Below are 24905 nucleotides of genomic sequence, written 5' to 3' on the forward strand. Positions count from 1 at the left end.
GCTTTTCTCATCTTTCCAACTGCACTATATAAGATGGTTTTTGAGAATAATCCTTTCCTAAATATCCCTGTATCTCCATCAGAAAGTAATATAGTCCAGTGTGGATATGCGTATGTTCATGAACATATGTTAAATAAAAAATCAATTGTTAGAGTTGAGCTGAGCCTAGATAGCTGAGCGGAACAGCCGGTGATCCTGCCTAAAGCCTGTGAGTGCCTCCAGTTTGAGGCCTGCAGAGGCCAGTCCCAGGCAAGGATGGCATCATCGAAACAGGCAGGTTGGGTGTCTTGACCCTTGCAGAGTGCCAGTCCCAGGTAGAGATGCATTCCCTTCTTCTTCCTTAGGTCCAGGTTTTCAGGCCCCAGGCCCAGAGTGGTCTTGCTTGCCACAAATTCCTCTACACTCTGGAGTGTACTTCATAGTCTAGGAACTCGAGAGTTAGAGAAACTCTGTTAATGGGATTTTAACTAGGTTGGACCATGGAGCCGAATGCAGCAAACAGCAATATTTTGACAGAGCAGATTGTTGGATAGATTCAACAGCAGGTCTAGGGGTATCCATTAGTGGTACAAGGCAATGTTCATCACTGGCCTGTTAATCACAACCTATCGTAGCCCAAACTGTCCCTAGTGGACAAGGTCAAACCACCATGCAAGTACCTGTATGTGGGACACAGAATTTACAGCAGACATAGTTGGTCTATGGAGACAGATCCTGATCTGGAGTGGGGAGCGGGGGAAGGGAGGACAGACTTGGAAGGTGCAGGGCCAATAGGACCAGACTCAGCAGATCATCATGCAGCAGCCACAGACAGCTGTCACTTCCAGCCAGAAATAAGCACAGCAACAGATTACTACCCAGGGGCAGCAGGTAGCACAGACTGTTGAAGGACAGACCCTTTTCTACCAGCCTGTTAATGCTGATGGCATCACTCTCTAGCAAGCCATGACCACCATCTCAGCAGTCAGTTTGGCAGGGCCACAGACTGTCCATACCGGAACCAATACCAACGCAACCAGTAGTGGGCAAGGGTACGTCACCATAACTCTGTCAGTGGTAGGCTATGTGACCAATTCAGGAGAGAGGTCATGATGGTGCCTGGGGCTGACTCTACATACCTGCTATCCAAGGAATCCCTTTACCTGGGACAGAGAGTCTTGAAGAAGAGCTTCTTTATGTGAATGCCAAATAATACCATCATCTCTGTAAGAGGAGGTGAGCCTGGGCTAAACTAGAGGCAGAAGGGAAATTCCGAAGGAAAGAAGGAAATATCCACGTGAATCATGCCATAGCACAGAAGGGTGGTAAAAGCGGGCAGTTTTTCTCTCCAAAGGAAAAGGGTAGTCCCCATATGCAGGGACCACACCAGATTGATAAAGAAGCAATGACACAGACCATCCTAGTGTCCTCACCCCAGGTCAGGTGATGGAGATGACCAAGGTTGTATTCCTTGCCACTGTTTCTCACTGTTCCAGGATCAACTGTTTTGAAGGGATACTCACATCACATTCCACCCTTTTCTGTATGGCAGAAACCACTTAGTTTTTAATAAGAGACTCAGTATTATAATTCCAGCAATGTCTGGCAAATTGAAATTGCAAACCTTTGTCTCATCTTTTCAGTTGCGACTTAGACTGTGGATAACATCGATATTTAATAGAGTAGGATGAATTAAGGGACCCGTGCCAGAAGTAGCACTCAAGCACTTATGTTGACTGGTGAAGCCAGCCATCCAACTCTGCAGGGGACAGCAACCTTCTCAATCTAAACTGCAATCAGGGAAGCCACAGCCCACTCCTTCTCACAGGAATCTGGTTAGACAGCATCCATCTCTCTGGTTGGGTAGTTCATCCTGACTAACTGAATGGACATTTTCTATTCAGAGACGGCTTCCAGGAAAAGAAGTTCAATTTTGTGACTTGGAAACAATAAGTTCTCCGAGCTATAAATACATAACATACATATATACATTGTTTGGCTTAAAACAATGATTCTCAAAAAGAGCTTTGAGAAACAGCAGTTCAGAGTATATTAGGAGTCATTAACTTATCAAAGAAAGGGAATCCTGTGGTCATTAATTTTGGTAAATAGGTTGAAAACTAAAGAAGTTTCTATACTGTGGGACTTATCAGACTCTCCCATATTATTAAGATTAGTGAATATCTAAGAGGGAGGTAGAGTGTGCAGCACTTGCCAAAATTATTTCACTATAAAATCAATTTATTTGTTTCAAGCATTTCATGGAACCAACTTCTCTGTAAAATATATTTTGAGGAATATCAAGTTAAGATTTAATTTCTTTCTTAGGGAATAAAACATATGAAGCCAACTTATTCATATACACAGAAAATAAAAAATATTTTTATCAATAGTGACATTTTAATAAAAAATAAATATGTGATATTTGATCTGATTTCTCTATATTACTAGAGTTTTCTCTATATGAATAATATATACTTGCAATATTGTGGCTACTGGTTATTGCGGTTTCATATTTGTATCACTGAAATCATAACTTTCGATATTCCGTATTCTGAGCATACACACTTATACTTTTATTTCTGTCTTTCTAACTCTTACTATTCACGTTCTCTGATCTCATTTACAGTTATTTTTTGATCCAATTCTCTCCCACTCTATCAGGTCATCCTCTTTTCACTTCTATCCATATTAACCAAAGAAAACAGAAATACACCAAGGACACTCTCACTGTGGACATTTGCAATGCCTGGAACATCATCCCAGTGAATATCTAAATGAATCTCCCACCCACCTGCAAATTTCATTCAATTTTGTTCCTAATTTCCACTGTATCAAAGGGACCTTTCCTTGGCTGCCTTATCCAAAATAGCAGCATCCTGTCATTTACCTTTCCATATCTCTTACGATTTACCTGTGGGGAAATGTGAGGCTATTAAAGTGTTCCTGAATACGTTTACCTAGACAAATTCATGGAGCTATGCACTCTTTTGATAAAAGATGAGTCACTAAGCCTGCATCAAAGAATGACGTTCTAAACACTGATAAAACAAAACAGAACAAAAATGTGGATGTAGTCCCACTTGTCTATTTTTTTTGGGGGTGGGGGAAGATTAGCCCTGAGCTAACATCTGTTGCCCATCTTCTTCTTTTTGCTTGAGGAAGATTGGCTCTGAGCTAACACCTGTGTCGATCTTCCTCTATTTTGTATGTGGCACGCCACCACAGCATGGCTTGATGAACGGTGTGTAGGTCCACTCCCGGGATCCAAACCTGTGAACCCCAGGTTACTGAAGCAGAGTGTGTGAACTAAACCACTACCTCACTGGCGCCCCAGTTGTCTGTTTTTGCTTTTGTTGTCTATGCTTTTGGTGTCATATACAAGAAAACATTGCCAACATTGCCAAGATCAATGTCAAGAAGCTTTTCCCCTGTTTGCTCCCAAGAGTTTTAGAATCTCAGATTGTATATTTAAGTCTTTAATCCATTTTGAGTTGATTTTTTTATATGGTGAAAGACAAGGGTCCAATTTCATTCTTTTGCTTATGGGTATCTAGTTTTCCTAATGCCATTTGTTGAAGAGACAATCCTTTCCCCAGTGTTTATTCTTGGCAACTTTGTCAAAGATAAGTTAACTGTTAATGTGTTGATTTATTTCTGAGTTCTCGATTCTGTTCCATTGGTTTATATGTCTGTCTTTATGACAGTACCATAATGTTTTAATTACCGTAACTTTCTAATATATTTTGAAATCAGCAAGTGTACTACCTTCAGTTTTATTCTTCTTTCTCAAGATTGTTTTGGCACTTTGTTAAAATGTCCAGTTCAGAAAAATAAAAGTCATTTTAGAGTCCTCTTTTTAGATTATACTCATCATTATAAGTGCTTAACAATTCCTTTATTTAACAATTGTTTTTCTCTTCACTCTCATTAAATTACTTAAGACCTTTGTCATCTCCTGTTGAACAATTTCAATTGTCTCCTAACAAATCATCATCATTCTATCTTCTGAAAGTTGCAGTGATCAATCTCAGTTATACCAAAGTGCTATTTTTGAAGCACAGAATTGATAAAGATGCTAGCAAATTAAAAACGTTTCAGTACTTCCCAATCACTAACAAGATAAGGACTTAACCATGGCCTTTGCCCTGGAATATATGAAAGTCATATGATTAGCCCCTCCCTTCACTCCCAGTTAACTACAGTACCCTGTGGAAGGTCATAAAGCAACATACAGAAAAGAATAAGATAAACATTGATAAGAATAGTTTTAAAATTTAAAAAAGTGATTAAAAAGCTAAAAACAAAAATAAAGTCTTCAGTAGTATAAAATGCTATAGAGACATCAAGAAAAAGAAGTTTGAAAGTATACATTTGATTTATTTAAAAAATGCAATTTCATTGAAGAGGTGAGAATAGAGAGAATTTGAGTTGAGGAATGAATAGATTGGGAAGCAGCAAGAGGAGAAAATTCTGTCAAGGAGTTTGGTTGTAGGAAAGGAAAAATAAAGTTTTATATAGTGCTGATTGTAGAGTGATTGTTGGTGGTATTTTTGTGTTTATTTGAAGAGGAAAAATACTTGAACAAGTTTTGTGACAAGAATAATTTAGCAAAAAGGCCAAACAGGGCAGATAATGATCCCAATCATTGAGAATAGAATCGCAAGAAGATAATCAGTTCAAGGTTAGGGGAGCTAATTTGTTCCGTTTTGGAAAGGTTGACTTAAGACATCTGTGGTATATATGTTGCAATGCCAGGAAGTATTTGGCAAGCTGAATATATGGATATTTGACTCAAAGGAGAGCTCTGGGAACCATTAGCATGAAAATAGATACTAAAGCTGTCTGTAGCCTTTGTTTTCTAAGGAAAAGGTATCCTCCCTTCAATCCAAGGATAATTTCTCCAACTGGAATTTGAATCTCAGCCCTTTTGCTGCAACAAGACTTTTGTTTGAATAATGCCCATATCATACCGTCTTTATCTGTTTTTGTTTGTGTGTTTCTGTTTTCTGCTCTGGATGGTGGAAAAAAATTGAATTGTGAAATAATAATGAGTTGTTATCTGAGGAGTCCTTTCTATTTTCTTTCCTGACTATTCAAGCAACCAGAACATCTTTTGATGCATATATTTTTTTTCTCCCCAAAGCCCCAGTAAATGGTTGTATAAGCTAGTTGTAAATCCTTCTAGTTCTTCTATGTGAGCTGCTACCATAGCATGGCAACTGACAGACAAGTGGTGTGGTTCCGTGACCTGAAAATGAACCTGGGCCCCCAAAGTGGTGAGAGCACTGAACTTTAATGACTAGACCATCGGGGCTGGCTCTTGATGCGTATTTTCATCAAAACTTTGGAGAACAGAGCTTAGAAAGAGTTACATGAGATCTGAATAGATATTTTAAACCCACAGCAAAAAAAAAAAAAAAAAAAAATACTGATTTTTTTAAAAAAACTATGACATTAGAGATGATGGTTGTGCACTCTAACGTTGGCTTTGAATAGCAAGAGCCAAAAAGTCTGGGGGACTCAGAACATGGCTTTAGCATGTGGAAGAATTTATGGTGAAATGGGGACAGTTTCTACGGCAAGTGAGAGGATGAAATAGAGTAATATTAAAATGCTAACGGTACCTGACAGAGGTTGTTGCAGTGGTGAAAAGTGGAAGTAGATGTGATAGAAACCTTAAGAGATTTAGGGATCCAGTAGCAGAAGAGACTTATTCCTATTTCCCTTCTGTAACCCTGGAGCAGGCAACTTCTCAGAATGTCTGCATCTTCAAGACAGACATGAATCTGGATAGAAGTTGCAGCAGGGTGTCAGCAATAAGAAGTGAAATTGTTCCACCACCTGAGGTTTCCCTCAGCAGATAGAGAAGGAGATTCAGAAGTTTCTGAATGCCTAAAATCACTAAATTTATCACAAATAGAGGTCATTAGCCACAAGATAATGGAGTTACCTTGAATTTTCAAAATAAATTTTTAGCCATTAGCAGAATTGTTAGTACGTAAGGTCAAGCAGAGAACTCGCCCAGACATACAATCATAAAAGTTCATTTTAAAGGATTTATTTTTTTAAATTTTATTTATTTATTTTTCCCCCAAAGCCTCAGTAGATAGCTGTATGTCATAGTTGCACATCCTTCTAGTTGCTGTATGTGGGACACTGCCTCAGCATGGCAGGAGAAACCGTGCGTCGGTGCACGTCCGGGATCCGAACCCGGGCCGCCAGTATCCGAGCCCGCGCACTTAACTGCTAAGCCACGGGGCCAGCCCTTAAAGGATTTATTGAATGCCTAATATATTCCAGGTGCTGCACTAGGTTTTAGAATATAGAGGTAAATAGACCTGTAGGGTCACTGATTCCCTTGGATCTCAGAGTGGATGAAGAAGGAAAGGCACTAAATCAGTCCTTACGCATTCAATTTCAGTGTGATGAAGGGAAAGCTCAGGCTATTCTATGAATGTGTAACAGGCAGACTTACCATGGACATGTGAGTTATAAACAGCTGCCTGGCAAACACTGACGCTCTTGAGCTAGGGCCTTAAAAGCAAATTAGAGTTAACTAGGTAAAAATGAGAAGGTAATCCCAGGAGAAAGAAATAGAAAAAAAGAAATAGTATATTCTAAAGACAAAATAAATCAGGTAAAACTGGAACATAGGAAGTGAGGACCAATGTGGTACCACGCGAGGCCACTATTATTATAATATACTGTAGTTTCATTTTGCAAATATTTATTAAGTGCAGCTTTGTGTCAGGAGCCATGTTCACAGTAATAAGCAGGTTCTTCCATTGAGCTCTTCACATGAAAACACATAAATAGACCTTTTAGAATAATGTTCTAAGAGCTATGGGTACTACAGGTGTATAGAAGTCTGGACAGCATTCTACCCATTGGCATGCGGGAAGCCTTTCTGAACAAGGAAGTATCTAAGCTAGTTGTGATTATTAGGGGAGAATTAAAAGTTCAGGGCAAGGTGAAATAATGATCACAGACATTATAGCGAAGGCATGCAAGTACACTGAAACAGAAGAAGTATAAAAATGAATACATTTCATAACTCTGGAATGTTAATTCTGAGGTATAGTGTAAGGAGACAGGAAGCACATGAGTAAGTCATGAAAAATATCATTAGAAACTTGGGATACTCCTTCCATGGGAATTACATTTTTTGCTGAATTCCTAGGGTATTCTGAAAAACCTTAAGACGTGAGATCTGCTCTATAAGGAGCACAGTATGGATATGGTTTGTAGTGTGTGGACAAAACAAATTGAAAAGAAGAGTAATTAACAGTTATCACAAAATTTCAGGAGATAAGTTATGAGTACTGGAGATAAAGCATTGGCATTTCATTTTGTGCAGTTGCAATGAACATAACTGATTGTCTACCCAAGATTCCTTTTCCCTTTGTACTATCCTAACAGTGTCCAATTTTTGTTCAGGAATACCCCTTCCCCACCTATGCCCTGTAACCCAGAGAAGGTTGACTACATCCTAGGCTGGGAAGAGAGGGTAGAGTTGATTTAAATGAACCAGTACTTTGTATCCCATTGGGCAGGCGTTGATTAAGTTTTGGACACACAAAATTATTTGATCATTCTTCCTGGGAACACTAGAACTAAAGGGCTCTCTCTTGGGGCATGTGTGAAAATCAGGACTGCTGAAGCCATTATATTAACATACTGAAAAATGATCATGCACTATCAGAGAATCACAAATACAGCAAAGCCACGATTGAACCATGACTTGTCACAACTCTATCTATAATTTAAGCAACTTTGTATTGGGTTTTGGTTACCTTCAGCAAAAACTATCCTAAATGATAAAACAAATATATTTGGAGTCATCTAGATGATTCATAATCACATTTAGACCACTATTTATATCTTCTTTTAGAAGATCCTGTCTCTCTTTGCCCTCTGTATGCTTTTAAGAATTATTGCATTTTATAAAATCTGCGAAATTGAATAAGGCAAGTTTAGGCAGAAAGGGAAGCATTAACTTTCAATGTCCTTGCTTTAGCCTATTTTATCAGACCCTTAAAGTTATTTTTATATTGTTTTGGTACTTAATTTTTTATAGCATGTGAAAACGCATCTGTCTGCCAGGGCCTGGAGAGAATTACAGAGAAGGCTGACAGATGATTCTGTCATCACTCTAAATGTCATTAGCCTGGCAGTTTTCTCCAGAGAAAATGAAAGTACATATATAAACGGGGAAAAATTGGATGGCAGTATAAATATTTTCATAGTGATTTAATGATTTCTAGTCACTTAAATAATATTCTCTACATGCTCTATATTCAATATAAAAATTAATATGAATGTTAAATGGTAGTTTTTATTTTCCCTGTGTTCCATCATATATGTATTAACAATAAATGATTTGTGTAGCACACTAGCATGAAATATAGTTTTTTACTCAAAAACTATGGTGAAGGACACAATTTTAATTAGATATGTTTTTAAAAAAGAGCTACAACTTCCTAGTTAAGCATTTCACCGCTTTGAAATATACAGCAATTGTACTTACTGAGGCAAGAGAGAACCAAGACCTTCTCTAACTAACAGTCTAATGTCCAGCCTATATATTTTTTTCCTGTTTTCCTTATTCACCCATGATGCAGCCATGCTGTACATAATTACAATTTCTTAAAGGGCAACACATTCACCTCTTGTCACTTGTTTGTGCATCTCTGTCCGTCTGAAAGGTTTTCTTTCCCACCTATTCTAACTGATGAATTATTTCTCATTTGCCAACCTTAGCTCAGATTTTACTTTTATAAAGTCTCAATTGACTCCCACAGGTGGCAGAATAATAGGCTTCTTTCTCTAACATTTAATGAGATGGTAACGGTATATAAGCAAGTAATCTGACCAATGGCTTTCCCATAGCATATTGTATACATCACCATTAAAATGTTCTGTAACAGCAGTGGATTTACCACAACAGAAATGAAGCTTAAGACTCAGAGCCCCTCTCTTGCATGGGTTCCTTAGAAGTGCCTGTGCATGGTTTTTTGTGTCCTGTAACATTTTTTTAAGGAGCACCCTTCAAATTGTATAAGCTTCAAACCTGGGATATATACTTATCTCTCACATTGCCTCATAGTTACCTGCCATGATAGTCTGTGAGATTTTCAAGAACAAGGATTTTGTCTTATGCATGTTTATTTCTTTATGATTATCACTCTCATATATAATAGTCAAAAAAGATATCTTGAACAAATCATATCATTGACTTCATGATGGAATTGGGTATAAAAGTAGAAAAAAGATGAAAGAAAAAGAGAAGACATTCCTTTAGGGAAAAAAAAAAAAAGGAAAAGAGTTGATACCTCTACAAGATAGAACCCAAAAATGCTCATGTTAGCCTATACAGGTAGGTAGTCAATTTGACAAATTATTAAAAATTTGCTTCAAGTTTGAAATAAACAAGGAAATTGGGTTGGTGGGCTCATATTTTCAGCTGTGTGGTTGTGTTTACAGACAAAATTACTTTCATATATTTTCAGAATACGGGAAAGCCCTCTCTAAAACATTGGGTTAGTTGGAGGAGTATACCTTGAGGAAATAGGGAAAAGTGATTTCTCTGACTCTGACACTACTCTATCAATATCCATAATCTGCCTTGGGGAGCAAAGTGATAAACTAGACCTCTTGGTCTCTACAGTTCACCTGTAAATGTATTTGTAGTGGAAGAAAAATTGTCTATTATTTCCTTGTAAATTTTTGAAGGTCAAGTTCAATTGAAGTAGACATATGCTTCAAAACATATAGTAATTGAGAAATTCATATTTAAATTATTTTTATGAGTTATTAGGTAAGTATTAGTAGTTTTTGCTTTATACTTTAAGAATGTTTACTCAAATCCCTGTAATGCAAAATGAAGTGAATTTCGTGATCTCTATCTATAGTACTCGAATACTGCTCTTCATTTCTTTATGTCCTACTCTTCAGCCATTTTCTCTCTATATACTATCTTAGCACATCCTTTATAGGATTTTTCCCTTTCTCTCTCTCTCTTTTTTTTTTTTGTGAGGAAGATCAGCCCTGAGCTAACATCCTTGCTGAGGAAGACCAGCTCTGAGCTAACATCTATTGCCAATCCTCCTCCTTTTATTTTTTTTCCCCAAAGCCCCAGTAGAGTGTTGTATGTCATAGTTGCACATCCCTCTAGTTGCTGTATGTGGGACGCCGCCTCAGCATAGCCGGAGAAGTGGTGCATCGGTGCGCGCCCAGGATCCGAACCCAGGCTGCCAGTAACGGAGCGCACACACCCAACTGCTAAGCCACAGGGCTGGCCCCCCTTTCTCTTAAACATATTAGTTAAACCAAAAAGGAAAATTAAGATGACTAATGTCAATATTCTTAAATGAATTACTTTTGATGATGTTTTTAATTTAAGCATTTGTTTTAAGCTAATAGTTATTACACACTCAAATCTCCATTTTGTGCTAGTTTCTGCTTATTAATAAGCCATTGTTTTTCCTCAAAAAATGAAATAAGCCTCAAATTATTTTATATTAAAATATATCTTACGTGTCTTCTTAATAATGATCTACTATATATGTATATATTTAAACTCTTTTCTGAGATCCTAGACAATTAAGTTTCAATGGAAACCTAAGCTGAACATAAGGAAACAGGTACATTTTCCATTACCACCCTCCCCCGTAAAGTATTAATAATATGCTTCACCAGTCTTAATTACTTCAATGACCTTCTTAATTTAACAAATTCAACTTTCTTCATTTGTAATTTTACCAGAATAATTGGATAACTAGGCAATGCATGTACCAAAACAAATTAGGCATTTTGATAAAACTTCATTATTCACAGTTCATTAGACAAAAAATCGTATTTTTCATTAATGTTAATCATACCGTAGAGTAAGGTTCAATATTAAACATCATACTTTGTCCTTTTAGATTTACATTGTTCACAATGTGAAATACAATCAATTCCAAGTTAGTGATAAGACATTTATATTGTATTAGAAGGTATCATTTCAAATTCTCTGAGTTTGAAAGACATCAAAACGCACTTGATAAGAACTAGGTGGTAGAACTAATGAGACTTTAAATATCCTTTTTAAAATCTTCTTTTTTATTTGCATGCAAATTTGTATGAATTTCAGGGACTTGACCTTAAATAAATAGACAGCCAGTTATTTCTCCAGCAAAAATGGGTTTATTTGGGATCATCAAAAAATTGCAATCCAGGGTCAACAACTATGGCAAGAGACGTGCAAGTCCCCTCACAGCAAGGGAGAAGAAATTCTTCTATAGAGGAGAAGAGGAAAGTGGAAGGGTTATTGTAAACAAAGAGTCCATTGGAGGAACTGAGAGTTCAATGTGTAGTGGCTTTTCATTTGCTGAGTTCTGACAGCCTTTCATTGTCTGAGCTTCTTGCCAGTCAAGAAGAGGACCTTTCTTCTTCCTGTTTGGCTCTGCTACCCATAGTAGGGTATGAGAGCTCCCCCTTTTGGCCTCCAGAATCCAATTTAATGAAGTTTCTATTTATTCATTTGACAGACTCTTGTTGGGTTGTCATAAGCGGTTTATGTCTATTGAACAAAATGACCTTAATGTTTGTTTATATAGGCTGCCACTGCATCAGAGCCACCTCAGTCTAATGGCCTTCTTGTTTAATTAATTTAACACTAATTACATGATGTGTAAATGTTAAAGTGATTGTTATCATTCAAATGAGTATTGATAAAGGTGCAGATCAGGAAAACTAATGACGTTGAAAGTAACAGTCACACATAGAAGAGAAGAAAATTAAATTGACAAGAGATTTTTCACATATTAGGGTATATGGGGTAGTTATTCTGATTCAAGATAGATTCGGCTTGAACTAAAGAAGCCTGACTTATAGCCTATCAAACATACATTGTACATCTGCTTTGACCATTAAGGTAAAGAGTGCATTAAATATTATCTCAAAGTAAAAGAATGACTCTCAAGATAAGAATGCACACTTCCCCTCCTACAAAGCCAGTATCGGTAATGCCCTATGGGTAACGTCTGGATTAATACTCCTGAAGATAAGTTCCCTTTCCCAGACTTCAGGGTCACGTTGACCTGCTAATTTGCAACTGAATACCTCTTTGAAACTTTGATGAATATGTATCTGGGTGTATTTGTAACCACAGCCCCTCCAGGACTAGTTCAACTGACCCCATCTCTTATCAACAGAGTGATTAAGAATTGTCTTTCAGAAAAACTGCAAACTCACATAGCCAGAGCATGCATAAAGAAGAAATTATGACCTGAAATGACCTCAGAACTAAACATCCTTCTCCCCACAGAACCCAACGAGAGGGACATGACCGGAACTTGAAAGTCAGACTCTTATCAGAAGCAAAGGGTTGCTCATTCAGGAAGACTTGGTGTTCAAACTCCTTCCCCATCCTGCCATAAATGTTTAAAACCTTACCATAAATGCTTGAAGCCCACTGATTAAAACCTGTCCCACCAGCATTTCCACATGCCAGCCTGTTCTCCTTAACATTTTAAATTTTGCCCCAAATCCTGAATCAGAGAGACAGATCTGAGAGCACATGCCTCCTGTCTCCCTGCAGATCGATTTTGCAGAATAAAAGTTGATTTCTCCCCCAGAGTCTGATGCTATAGTTAATTGGCTTGTTTATGTGCATCAGGCAGAGAACCCCAATTTTCTGTGCTAACATGTTTAATGTATGTTCTTTGTTCTAAAAAAAGTAGAAGACTTGTCTTCTAGTACTTCTTGAAGTAAAAAAAAAAAGTCATGGAGACTTTTGTCTTCATGGTACTGAAAATCATGCTTCTTTTATCTTCCTTTATGGAGACTGCCTTCCCAGATTACAGGCCTCACCCTAGCTCAAGTTAAGGTCACTTTATCTCTCTTATCTGTAGAATGATTATTGGCTATTTTGCATAGATAAAATTAAGTGCCTAGAAAAAATATGAGTGATTATTTCTGAAGTACAAGTTCAGGTCAATTCATACGGCTCGAGTGTGGGGAAAATCTGTGGCTTAGATTCTAGTATCATGATAAATATTAGTTATGTAAAAACCACAACAAACCAAAACACAGGCAACTAAAACTGCAAGTTTGAAAATAAAACAGAAGAGAAATGTCTCCTTGCATTCCTCTATTACACCTCTAGTAAAATAGATATTGTCCTGGGAAGTGATTCACCCACAAAAATGAAGAAAAAAAAGGGGAGGAATAAAAGTTCAATGAATCACTGGTGTGCTAAATGCTGATAATTAATTGAACTCAACTTAAAAGAGCTTAATTTTCATTATAGTAGATTTTTGAAGTTGCTACTGTTAATCACTTTAATTTTTAAATTTATTTTTTCCTCCATGATATTTTGAAAACATCAGGAATTATCATTTAGTTGTTATTGTTCATTCAAACACTGAATCTCTTCCTTGCTTGATATTCAGAATGGACTGCTCAGCTATCTTGAAGGGCTCATTACATCCCTATTTTGACTTTTCACTTATGCCAACCACAGAGAGGCCTAAAGGTGGTTTTCAGTTCATTCACACAAATAATTCAAGTAGTCAAGATCTCATTGTGAATTTCTTTTGTCAGAGAGAATCACCCTGTAACTGCAAAAATTCTACATATTCTTAGTTAATGTTTGCCTTGGCTTTCTTTTATTGCTTTTGATGAGGTGAACATGCAGCACTTCATCCGCAAATTACCCATGCATCCTACAGCACTAAGTTTTAAAGTTACTATAATGAGAACTGCATATGCTCCAAATCACTCAGACTGTAAAAAATTGTATTATTGTGATGGCTCATAAATATTAGAATTTATTCTATTAATTATTGAATATTTCTTTAGATGAATAACAAATTACAAATACTGAATATCTCTGGGAACAACTTTTTTGAAGTAAGAGAGAAAGGACGTGGTTTTTGATTTGAACACATCATACGCTTAAAGCATGAATAGAAAAGACTTTGACCATAGTGAAAATCCCTGACTAGAGATTGCAGTTTGCTTTGATAGAGAAAAATATTTCAATGGGAACAATGACATTTGACAGGCATGCCTCAGGATGATTAAAGCTCTTAGAGTCATTTCTTATAACTTGCTTTATAAAAACTTGAGTTTTCAATAAAACAATCCTTTAAAGAATTTATGGGGAAAGCCATTTAGATCTAACTCCTCACTTAAACTACTGTAGGGAATAATTTCAGAAATAAAAACATGCCCAAAGCCACTGATACTGAATTATGGCACATCCTTAAATATCTAAGAGTGTCATCATTTAACTGAGATAATTGCTCATTTCCCCTGAAATAATCTTGTGTGTGTGTGTGCGTGAGAAAGATCAGCCCTGAGCTAACATCCGTGCCAATCCTCCTCTTTTTGCTGAGGAAGACTGACCCTGAGCTAACATCTATTGCCAATCCTCCTCCTTTTTCTCCCCAAAGCCCCAGTAGATAGTTGTATGTCACAGCTGCACATCCTTCTAGTTGCTGTATGTGGGACGCCACCTCAGCATGGCCGGACAAGCAGTGCATCAGTGTGCACCTGGGATCTGAACCCTGGCCGCCAGTAGTGGAGTGCGCGCACTTAACCGCTAAGCCACAGGGCCGGCCCTGCCCCTGAAATAATCTTTTGTAGAGGTATTGCCAGGGAGGGAAATTTTTAAATAAATAAAAATTTTAATAATTAAATTGAAATAAAGCAGATTAGTAGGAGAAAAACAAACACAAGTTTAATAACATGTGTACATGGGAAAGACCCAGGAAAACTAACTCCCCAAAATAGCTGAAGCTATCACCTTAAATACCATTTAAGCCAGGTATCTGAGGGTTGCTGTAGATATTAAACCAATTTGCTGTTTTTCCTATTTAACTTGAGGATGACTCAGGGGTCTCGAGGATTTGTGAGCTTGTTTTGCAGGAGAAAGAGAGTGCCTTCGGGGAGGTTGCAATCACTGGATGACTGTCCAGCCCTCAATAGCTGTTGAAGTGCAGAAGTCAGACTGCCCAGAGGCTTATCAGGAGTGACCCCTTTCTTTCCCTGAAGCCCTCCTGCCAAGCCCTTCGCTCTATAAAACCCCCCTGCTTTCTGTTCTGGGGCAGATGGATTTGAGTGAACCCATGCTCCCACCTACTCGTTTTGGCCTATTCAAATAAATCTTTCTCTATCTCCAAGCACGGATCTCTCAGTGTTTGGTTTGCTGGGCATCAGGCACACAAACTTGAGATTAAGAGGTTCAGTGTCACCATCTTCAGTTAAAGACAGAAGATGATGTTGGGAGTGGGGAGTCAGTTATGGGAGGTTACCATGAAAGCACAGTACACAAGGATAAGGTTGTTACACACAGTTGAGTCATTGCCTTCCCCATGAATGAGTTTCTAGAGACTGAGTTGTCCGCCTCTTCCTGGTACAACAAGGGAGACACCCTTGCAAATGAAGATTTCCCTTATACATGTAAATGTTGCTTACAAAGGATAACTTTTTCTTGCTTTACAGAGCTTCTCCCATGTCTGCTGTTTCTTAAAAAATAAGGAGCCTAGAATAATCCTTATGCCAAAGAGACATATTTTGGGGTGGTAAATTCTGCTTTCCTATAACATCATCAGGTTAGTTAATCGTTTTCTTTGTTTTGGTTCCATGTGTCTTCTAAAACTTATATGACACAATCTCTAAGGACTTATTTTAGAGGGAGAAATATCTTTATATCTTAGAATACAGTCTTTATGAACTAAAAAAAAAGTATGGGAAAGGTAAGTAAGCACAGTAGAGACAACCAGAGTAATGTTCAGAATATATATAAATTTATTATAAGTATTCATTTATGAAAAGATGAAAGCAAATAAAACAATTTTATTAGTAATTCAGTGGAATTTATTCTTGTTTATGAACACAATTGCAGCCAGAACAAAGAGAAACCTGGCAAATTTAGGTAATCCCATTCAATATTTTGTTTCAGGTGTGAGGACAAATAAAAATTAAAAATAAGAGACTTCATTCTCCCTGTGGAAAATAAGGGAAGAGATTAGAAAATTTGTAATTACAAATACTTTCTCCTATCTTTGAGTATATAAATCCTTTTGAAAACTCTATAGGCCTTTTGTCAGCTGTATGACCCAGGAATGCTCTTCTCAAGGACTCAGAAACCATCCCATTGAAATGTAAACATCAAGGAAGATGTCACCCTTGTTTCCCAGTTTCTCTGAGAGGGAAGGAGCCTAACTTCAGTGGGATCCTTGCTCCAGGTGACACAACTATCTCCTGTCCTAAAGATATGAGAAATTTGTTTTTCCTCTGGACAAAGCCAATTAGCTAACACAGAGGGTAATCCCTTTTACCAGGTGAATCTAGGATGAATCTATGTGACAAATGGTGCTGTCAAGTCCTCTTACTTGAGGACTAGTTATTGTTTATCTTGAGATGTGTGTAATGGGTTCCATCTCCTTGGCTATAATAAAAAGGTGAGATTTCTTTCTGTCTTTGCAATCTCTTAGCTTATTGACTTATTGTATCACATTCTGGTTTAATGCTTTTTCAATAAAACAGTTTTCTTTGTCTGCTACCTTTATGGAGACGTTTTCTTTGTTGGGGAAGGTTTTGTTTTTAATTATATTTCCCCAACACAGGTCATTTTTAGACAACTTTGTCTCCTTTTCTGTCGTTATTTGCTTAAGGATCGAAAGGTATAAGGAGATCAATATGGATAAATATATCAACTACAATTTTCTTAACATTTATGGAAATAGTACCATTAGGAAATTTATGTATAATAAATAGCTTTTATAGAACCACTGTAATAGAGTTTTGAGCTTGACCTATAAGATTTTCAGTCATTTTTTAAGGACTTTATTTTTTTGGAGCAGTTTTAGGTTTACAACAAAATCAAAAGGGAGTTACAGAGATTTCCCACATACCCCTGCCACCACACATGTATAGCCTCCCCTATTATCAACATCACTCACCAAAATACTTTTTTTTTTTAAACTAAGGATGAACCAACATTGACACATCATAATCACCCCAAGTCCATAATTTACTTCAGGGTTCACTCTTGATGTTGGACATTCTATAGATTTGGACAAATGTATGCAAAATAATTTCAATTATTTTTTAAGAGATTTTTTTCCCCCATGGAATGGCATATTGGAATCAATGTAGATTCTTGAACAAGTTTCCTTGTCACATCCTAATGATAATTTTCTTTCTTTGACAGGTTATTCTTAGTAGAATTACACTCTTGTTCATCAATTTTGTACCGCTAGGCATAGTTTCTAACCCAAAGCTTCAATTTCTGATGATTTGCAGATACCCCATATAATGTGATCTATTCAGGATAACTTTCTGACCACTTCTAGAATAACTGAGTGATTTCCCCACAAGAGGTGCCTCTTAGATGACTGAAAACTCAATAAAACCCTTTAATATTACATAAATATCTAAAGTAGTCTAAGATTACATAGTATAAATATAAAGCTAGAACAAAGAACTCAATGATACGCTAGATATTAAGTTGATCAGATTACATTAAAATAATATATTCAGTTCTGGGAAACATATTTTAAAATACAGTTCAAAATGAACCTTTTTAAAGTTTAGTTCTTTCAAATCTAAACCAATAAGATTGTGAGGAATGTTGAAACTGTCACATGAGAACCAATTTTCAGCTCCATCTTGCAAAATTTTAGTCATGTACCATTTGCAAATGATATAGGGAATACTAATATGAGTATGTTTGAGGATTTTCCCCCTAGAGGCTTTTCAATATAGTAGAATGGATAAAACATATTCACAAACATATGTGTATAAGTAGATTTATTGTAAAACGAAATCTAGTCTTCAAGTAATTTCTCCATCAGTCACTTTCTTTACAACCTAAGGTGATGAAAAATAAGTAGAGGTGAAAAACAGTGTTTTTACTTCTTTGTGTGGTTAACCATTTGATTTAATAAGCCTAAACTGGAGAGAGAAGGAAGTATATAGGCTTCACCATTTCCAGTGGATGAAATGGAAACTGTATAAACAGCCTAATATGGCACTGTAATATTCAGATAAGGTTCATGTTAGCTGCAGTAATAACAATCCCAAAATATCAGTGGCTAAACAAAATGAAAGTTTATTTCTCATTAACACAGAAATTGTTGGGGTTTTGTTAGGCTTACCTGGGAGTCTATCTCTCACGTGGTAGTGCGTCGTGGTCATCAGAGAAGATATCATGGACAACTTATTAAATTAAATATGCATCAAAGTTTGAAATTATTTCCCAAATTTTTCTGTAATTAAAAAAATAGATTATAATTATTAAAATAAACTGTTAGTGACTCTTTATTCCTTAATATTTTAAAATATTAAAAAGCATCATTTACAGAAATAAAAAGCATAATACCAAAACCATAGTTGTCTGTAAATAGATTGATTAAATTATTACTGGTTAATTGAAGAAAAAAGTACATTATTGTCAAATAGTGTAAAAATCTATTTAAAATGTCCCAGAAATTTTTTTCTAATTCACATTTAATATTTCAATAGGAAAAAGCTTTTCTCAGAAAATAAAAATATTGTTTTATTTTAAAGTAAATTTGAAGTTACTTTATTTCATCTAGTTACCAAGTGAAAATTTTTGTTTGAACAACTTGCTAAACATTGAAACACATATGCTTTTCATTTTCTTTTACTTCCAGTCAACCAGAAAGTTAAAAGCAATCATTTAAGAAGAACATTATCCACTAAGCCCTTTAGGATCCCACTGGCTACCTTTGTATCAGCTTTAAACTTTAGCTCATTTTCTGGCCATCTCATCTCCCATGGGCTATAACATCCAGCGCATTATGAAGATTGCCTCTGCCCTTGCTGATCTTATACTCATTTATGTTATCCATGATTCAGCTTGGCTTAATTTTGCTAGCAAAATCTTGCAAGGAAGAATTTGTAACTAGGGCCCAAATATATATACTTTGTGAACAGAATACAATCCATTTATAAATAAATGAATTTTAATATTAAGAGATTGCCCTACATTAGAAAATTAAAAGCCTGAAACTGCTTGCCTGAATAAAATATTTGAAAGTTGAGAGCCCATTAAGTAATCAATGTATTCATTACTCACACTTCATCACTGTGAGAGTCGGAACAATTGATTCAACCTGGGAAAAATGTTCATACGTATCCAGAAATTTGCCTTCAATTCAGTCTGCCTCCCACTTTGTGGATTAAAATTGCTAAAAACTCCTGGGGATTAGGAGGCTATACTGAAATGAAATCTTTATCAATAATGGCAAAGTAGAGAGGAAGCATAGGTGATCAGACAATATAAGCAGGTCAAATGGCTGTTTGGACAACATTTGGATTATTGTTTATCTATTGTTTTATTCCAAAATGCTAATGAGCCAATCTCATTAAAGCTAATAGAGCAACGTCTTTGAATCAGTATTTTTTTTTTGTCCTGGGTTCAACTGATTTCATTAATATGTCACAAAGAACAATCCGATAATCAGTTAAATAATGAAGTATAAGAGACTCTCACAGCAAACACATTAGCATGACAGCACAGAGTATCAGAAAACACTCAAAGAAAATATTTCAGCGTGTTTTTTCCTTTTGCAGTTGACAAAGAAAATAGACTGCTTACAGGCATTTTTTTTTTTTTAACAGGTACATATGGGACCCCCATAATGTTCCTCATTCCAGGAGCTGTTCTAAGGGAAGGTTATAACTAGTGATAAAATAAGGAGAATTATCTTCAAACTGGGAGAGTAGGGCAAAATAGTTAAAGAGGAATTGAGGCAGAAAGAAAGTTAGTAGTTAATAAAAGAGTACCTATCTGAGCCAAAATATTTCAAATTTTAGGACTTTATTTCTTGAAGGACAATGTATTAAAAGCATTGGCAAATACAAAGGCAGTCTTAAAGTTTCTATCCATATTCCTTAGTGGGTCATAGGGTATGAGAGATGTGTACAGTAAACACAAATTGAAGTTTGTGAGTTATAAAACATTTACTCTGTAGAATAATTTAATGAAGTTACCTACCATTACCATTATTTCCTTAAAAGAAGTCTTTTTTTCCCCTGAAATATATGAAAGCTATAACTTTAAAGTAAGTCTTAAAATAAATATATTTGTATTTATCAAAAACTAACCACATAGTCCTCATTTTTCTTATTTTACGCTACACAAAAGAAAATGTTACTCTTTGGCATTTCAGAACCAGCGACATACAGTGATTTCCATACTTATTTGAGATACCACTTTGTGTAGCATCTCAAGGGATCTGTGGTCCATGGAACACACTTTGGAAAACTCTTCTTTTGACAATGTCTCATTCAAATTTGTGATCAATGACTATTAAGACATGGAACATAAGATTTTGCTCTTGAGAATAATACATCGGGAAGAAAAAAATTTTATATACATAAAAAGTTTTTAAATACATGTGCTAGGATAAATGAAAGAAACAAGTGTAACTCAATGGTTAGGAATGTACAGTCCTTCAATTAAGTGACAAAGTAATTAAATATGGGATGCAAATTTCTTATTTAAAAAATTTTAATGTAAATATTTTTTCTATAAGAAGCGAAGTAGAAATAAACAATATAATATATTATTAGGCTCGGCCAGGGGTCATCCCTGCACTTATTTTTTCTAAATAGTTTTTTGGAACTAGCCGTGTGCATTCATTTATGTATCATCTATGACTGCTTCCATCTACAATAGTAGAGTTGAGTAGTTCCAACAGAGACCATGTAGTTCACAAAGCTAACAATATTTAGAATCTGGCTTTTAATCAAAAATGTTTGCCAATCCCTGGGCCACACCAAGAGAAAAATATTGTCTCGATCAAAATAAGTAATAATGTCTATGTTCTTTATGTTGCTTTGAAAACAATAATAAACTCTTATTCATTTTGTAGATTTCAGATCAAAAGTCACTTTATCAGAGAAGCATTCATGCCCATACCCAGCCAATCTACATAAGGTTCCTCTTGTAGAAGGTATCAGAATACCCTGTTCTTTTTTGTACCAGTAATTATCACAAATATAAACAAACGTTTTGGTGTGATTATTTGATTATTCCTTTTCCCCCATAAGTCAAAAACTCTATAACAGAAGATTTATGTCTACTTTGCTTACCACTCAATAAGTATTTATTGAAGGAATCAGTGGACAATACAGAAATTACAAGGAACATATAGAATATATTAAAGTAAATGTAATAAAAGAAGTAGAAACATTGTGCAGCATGTTGGAATTATGGGAGATTACTGCAAAAAAAAAATGTTTCTTCTCCTCTGTCATTCAAGACTAAATAGGAGAACAGAGATTTGATAAATGGGATTGATTGAAAAGTGTGGTTTTAGATCTGTGACCAAGTAAATTTGCTAACACTTCATCTCTGAAGATAAATAGACTTCCACACAGGATCACAGCACAGTTGTACAACCACAAGACTACCAGAGAGAAGTAAGTCGTGTTTCACATACAAGGAGCAACCAAAATACAACTGCACTGCACAAGGCATATCTAACAACAACAAATCTCTTCACCAGTCCTTTTTCAAAATTCACCATTTAGATAAATCACTCCTACTTCCCTCAGCAAAAGTGAGAAAGCAGTGAGAGGCTAGTGGTTCTACTATACTAGAAGTCACCCCAAAATAAAAACATGCAATCACAAAGAAAGGAAGCCTCTCTCCCCGCACCTTATAACCTGGAGAATATACTAAATTATACCCCCTTATATTCCTTTCCTCCTTATACTTTGGAGAGATCATATTTAGTTGGCTGATTAAGAAGAGAAATGACATTTGGTGAAAAATCTAAACAATGATATCAAAAGATGCATTTACAATAACATTAAACATCAACTACCTTGGAGTAAATCTATTAGATGCACAATAGCTATACATGAGATACAGAAATATTACAGAGAGTATTAAAGAGTATATCATTAAATGAAATAATAAACCATATTCACATATTAGAAACCCAATTTTGTCATATCATTTTTCGTACAATGAACTGTTGATTCATTGGAGTTGCAACATATTTGTAGAAACTTAGAAAGACATCAACAACAATTGTTTCTAAAATTTCTCTAGAAATGCAATGGATACAGAATAATCGAGATAATATTGAAAAAAACAATGTTTGGATGAATTATACTATTATTTATCAAAACAGTATAAATCTAAATTTTGCATTCCCAATAACAATATTTTTTCTTCTCTATTATATGCATTCAGTGTTGTGAATTTCCGTCTAAATCCTGCTTTTACTTCACCCCACAAATTTTGATTTGTTGTATTTTCATTTTCATTTAGTTTGAAATATTTTTTAAGTTTCTCTTGCGATTTCTTCTTTGACCTATGTGTTATTTAGAAGTGTGTAGTGTAATATTCAATTACTTTGAGGTTTTCTCGTTCTTTGTGTTATTGATTTCTATATGAATTCCATTGTGATCTAAGAATATACTTTGTATGCTTTCTATTCTTTTAAATTTGTCAAGGTGTGTTGTGTGGCTGAGAATGTGGTTTATCTTGGTTAATGTTCTGTGTGAGCTTGAGAACAATGTACACTCTGCTGTTGCTGGATGAAGTATTCTATAGACGTCAATTAGATCCAGTTGATTAATGGTACTGTTCAGTTCAACCATATCCTTACTGATTTTATCCCTGCTGGTTCTGTCAATAACTGATAGAGGAGTGATGAAGTCTCCAACTCTAACAGTGGATTCATCTATTTCTCTCTGCAGTTTCATTAGGTTTTGCCGTAAAGATGCTGATGCAGTGTTGTTAGGCACATACTCACTATGAATTGTTTTGTCTTACTGGAAATATAATCCCTTTATGATTATGTAATGCCCTTCTTTATTCCTGACCATTTTTCTTACTCTGAAGTCTACTTTGTCCTTAATTAATATAGTTATGCAGCTTTGTCTGATTAGTGTTGTGGTATATCATTCTCTATGTCTTTACTATTAATCTATCATTGTCTTTATATCAAGTAGGTTTCTTATAGAAACATACAGTTGAGTCTTGTTTTTTATATGCTCTGAGAGTCTCTATACTTTATTTGGTGTATTTAGACCATTGACACATAAAGGATTATTGATATAGTTGGATTAATGTCCATATTATTTACTCTATTCATTATCCTTGCTCTTTGTTTCTTTCTTGTCTTCCACTCTTTTTCTGCATTCTCTGGTTTTAACTGAGCATTTTATATGATTCCATTTTCTTTTTTTTCTCTTAGCATATAAATTATACTTCCTTTCTTACAATTTTTGTGGTCACCCTAGAGTTTCCAGTATATATTTATGACTAATCTATGTCCACTTTCAAACAACACTATACCACGTGGCAGGTAGTGCAAGTATCCTATAATGGTGTTTTCAATTCCTCCTTCTTGTCCTTATAACATTGTTGTCATTCATTTCATTTATCCATAACATATAATCATTGAATACTTTGTTCTTATTATTTTGAACAAACTGTTATCTGTTAGATCAATAAAGAATTAAGAAAATAGATTTTATTTTACCTCCATTTGTTTCTTCTCTAACATTCTTCCTTTCTTTACACTGATACAAGTTTCAGACCTACATTATTTTCCTTCTCTCAGAAAAAATTTTTATAACATTTCTGGAAAAGCAGGTCTGCTGGCAACAAACAACCTCACTTTTTGTTTATCTGAGAAGTTCTTTCTATCTCCTTCACTTTTGAAGGATAATTTTGCCGATTCTAGCTTGGGAGATTTTTCCTTGCAACACTTTAAATATTTCATTCCACTCTCCTTGCTTGCGTGATTTCTGAAGGGAAGTTCAATGTAATTCTTATCTTTGATCTCCTATAGGTAATGTGGGTTTTTTTCCCCTCTGGCTTATTTCAATAGTTTGTTTTTGTCTTTGATTTTCTGCACTTTGGAGATGTCATGCCTGGGTGTAGATCTCTATCCTGCTTGTTGTTCTCTGAGATTCCTGGATCTGTGGTTTGGTGTCTGTCATTAATTTTGGAAAATCTCAAGCATCATTACTTGAAATATTTCTTTTACTCCATTCTTACTTTTTCTCCTTCTGTTATTACAATTACATGTATGTAACACTCTTTGATATTGTGTCACAATTCTTGAATATACTGTTCCATCTTTTTCATTCTTTTTTCTCTTTCTATTTCAATTTTGAAAATTTCTTTATACATATCTTCAAGTTCACTAATTCTTTTCTTGGCCTTGTCTAGTCTATTACTGAGTCCATAAAAGTCATTCTTCTTTTCTGTCAGAGTATATTTGATTTCTAGTGGGTTTTTTTAGATCATTCCAGGGTTTTTTTAATTCACTCTGTTGCATTATCCATTTGTTCTTTCACGTTGTCTGATTTTTCCCTTGGAGTCTTTAGCTTGTTAACTATAATTCTTTTCAATTCCAAGCCTGATAATTCCAAAATCTCTATCATAACCAAGTGTGGTTCTCTCAGTTATGATTATTGCTCTGTTCCTTTAAGCTGTGGGGTTTTTTTTTCATCTATTTTCATGCCATGTAATTTTTTTTTGGTGAGGAAGGCTGGCCTTGAGCTAACATCTGTTGCCAGTCTTCCTCTTTTTGCTGAGGAATGTTAGCCCTAAGCTAACATCTGTGCCCATCTTCTCTATTTTATATGGGACACCGCCACAGCATGGCTTGATAAGCAGTGCATCGATCTGTGCCCAGGATCCAAACCTGTGAAACCCAGGCCGCTGAAGCGTAGCATGCATACTTAACCACTACACCACCAGGCTGGCCCCAGCATGCCTTGTGATTTTTTGTTGAAATGTGTACATGATGCACTAGGTAAAAGGAACTGAGGTGAATAGAACTTCAGTGTGAGGCTTTAAGTTTATCTGGCTAGGAATTAGGCTTTGTTTGCTGTTTGCTGTTTTTGTAGGTATCAGAGGCTGAAATTTA

The 24905-nt window shown here is 35.7% G+C and overlaps 1 pseudogene; it reads left to right on the forward strand.

Moving 5' to 3' along the window:
• Positions 1-479: 479 nt before the first annotated feature.
• On the forward strand, positions 480-1426 carry LOC101393787 (nuclear transcription factor Y subunit alpha-like; annotated as a pseudogene).
• The last annotated feature ends 23479 nt before the right edge of the window (positions 1427-24905 follow it).

The sequence above is a fragment of the Ceratotherium simum genome, chromosome 10 (genome assembly GCF_057802395.1).
Source record: "Ceratotherium simum simum isolate JZ-2026a chromosome 10, ASM5780239v1, whole genome shotgun sequence".
Taxonomy (NCBI): domain Eukaryota; kingdom Metazoa; phylum Chordata; class Mammalia; order Perissodactyla; family Rhinocerotidae; genus Ceratotherium; species Ceratotherium simum.